We start from the raw sequence: 2,951 nt of genomic DNA on the forward strand, positions 1-2,951 counted from the left end.
CACGCGCACGCGTGCACACACACACACACATATGTGTATATATATATATATATATATATATATATATATATATATATATATATATATATATATATATATATATATATATATATATATATATATATATATATATATAAACATAAAGATAATATGACATGTATAACTTAAGATGAGTGAACTTTCTGGTGGTGTATGGATTATAGAAGGTGTTAATACATTTGGACTTGTAAGTAAAGAAACTGAATGAAGAAAATTAACTCAAGAAACTCCATATTATAGGTGTGGTTCACATATGATTTGTGTTGCTATGAAGAAAAATATAAGGAGGATGAAACTAAATTGAAAGCTGTAAATTTCGGTGTTTGTAAACATTTTATGGGTTGATATGTTGTATGTTGTTGATGATTTTGTTGTTGTTAATAAAAGTTGTTTGTTGTATCTTGTGTGTTGTTTAAGGTTTGTTGTTGGTGTATGTTGTTGTCAAGGTTTGTTGTTGATGTATATTGTTGTTAAGGTTTGTTTAAAAAATGATTTTATTTTATCGCATGTGGTTTGAGTGTTTTTCCAACCCCTTACTGAATATATGACTTTTTAAACTGACTTAGATATTGTAATATGAGATAAAGTTATATTAGAAAACAACAAATTACACTTATCAATGTTATACATGATTTCTTCAGCCCATTTTCCACATTTCACTCTTTAACGGTTAGAACTTGGTTTACTGATTCTTGTTCTTCAACCTTCCCTTCCTTCACCTCTAATTTTATTTGCAAAGTAAATAATATTTTGTAAAATGAACTAGAGGTGAAGGAAGGGGAAGTTGAAGAACTAGAAGCAATGAAATAAAATCTAATCGTAAAGAGCGAAATGCAGATAATAGGTCGAAGAAATCTTAAATAACATTGATTAGTGTAATTTAGTTTTCTAATATAACTTAATTTGTCATATTATTAATTTCTAGATCAGATTGAAAAGTTATATGTTTAGTGAGCATTGGTGAGCATTCCACATAATTTATAATAAGCTCTAGTGTATATATCGCAACGACTGTAAAGAATAATTGTTGTTAAATGTTAAGCGTTAAGTATTTTACTACGATGGCTTACTGTAATTGTTGTGATCGTACTACTACAAAATATACCTCTCGTAACATGTTATTACCTCATATATTCAATCAGCTGAAGTAATATGTGATATTTAAGTGCCTGCATTTTTTATTTTATTTTATTAAAGGACTTTTCACTACGGTTCTTAATAGCAACCATGGTAAAAAAGTAGGAAGGTGTCACTTTTAACCACGTTTGAAATTTCAACCGTGGTTAAAAGTGGCTTCTGGTCATGGTTCAAATTTCAGCACCAATATTTTTGGTTTTTTACTTATTTTTAAGCCATTTTTACCACCGTTGGAATTTCAACTGTGGTGAAAAGTGGACTCTGGTCATGAGTTTGAATTTGAACACTAATATTTTTTATTTTTTATACTTATTTTTAAGTCACTTTTCACCAAAATTGGAATTTCAAGCGTGGTGAAAAGTGGCGCCTTCTTTTTTTAAAAGATATATTACATTCTTAGTTAATTCACTTTTGCCCTAGACAAACTTCATCTTCTACCTCCAAACTTCTTCCATTTATGAAACATTATTCCTCCACTAAACCAAACTTGAAAACATGATTTCTTCCATAAATGAAACTCCAAAACATTTCTTCCATTATCATGTTTCAGAACTCCATCACCTCTTCTCCAAATTGAATGAGACATGGAAAGCATGGATTCAACTTAGCAACATTAGTTGTTGTTGTGTAAGGTAAAATGTTCTTGTTTAACGATTTTATTTATTTATTTGTTCTTGTTGTTTTTCTTCTTGTTGTCGTCATTGTTGTTATTCTTGTTATTGTTGTTGTTATTATTGTTCTTATTGTTGTTCTTCTTATTGCTCTTGTTGTTATTCTTTTTGTTCTTGTTACTCTTGTTGTTGTTATTGTTATTGTTGTTGTTCTATTTTTTCTTGTTATTATACTTGTTGTTCTTATTGTTGTTGTTGTGTTAAAAATATTTAATATTATATATTGTGATGAAAGTTATAAATGTAGTTAAGAAAAACATGTGGCAAAAATTAAAAATATTGACTGACCTTTCACCATAGTTGTTTATTACAACCGTAGTTATATGTAGCGCACTTTCTAGTTTATTATCACGACCAATAGGCACTGGTTGCAAATAGCCTACTAACAACCTCACACTAAGTTACCACGGTTGCTCAACTGTGATTATATGGCTTTCACAATTGTGATTATAGGTGTTTTTTGTAGTAGTGTAGGTAGCGCGCTACCTTGTTTATAATTACAATCACACGATCTTGGTTGAAAGCATCATAGTTACAACCAACCCCACGGCTAGTCAAGTGTGATGGTATTCCTTTTCCAACTATGGTGATATGTGTTTTACGTAGTAGTGCATTTTTCTTTTGTGGCTTAATTATAAAGGTACGATAAGTAAGCGTAACTAATTTCTATTTTGTTGGAATTAGATGTAGTTTTCTTAATGCTCATGTTTTGATCACGATCATGGTGTTCTATGTAATTCTTCTTAAACTTTAATATTGATGATTTATTGTTTTAAATTCTTTATTTCTTTCTTAATGATTTACTAAAACATATTTTCATGGTATGACTTGATATGCGAAAGACACTAGTCATTACTAGATTTAAGATTTTCATCTATTGGATATGATAAAGTCTAGACATTAATTTAGGTCTAGCATCTGTATGAATTGTTGAAGCTTAAGTTGAGAGAATGTCCATTAAGTAACACTACTGATCTCACGTCGTTGACTCAGATTTAACCTATGATGAGAGCAATGAGCACTAATACTAATACTCGATTGGAGTTACATATTATTGATCAATAATATTACACGAGGATAGATCATTGAAATTTAACCCCAACA

This window comes from Vicia villosa, linkage group LG5 (genome assembly GCF_029867415.1).
Source record: "Vicia villosa cultivar HV-30 ecotype Madison, WI linkage group LG5, Vvil1.0, whole genome shotgun sequence".
NCBI classification, from domain to species: Eukaryota; Viridiplantae; Streptophyta; class Magnoliopsida; order Fabales; family Fabaceae; genus Vicia; species Vicia villosa.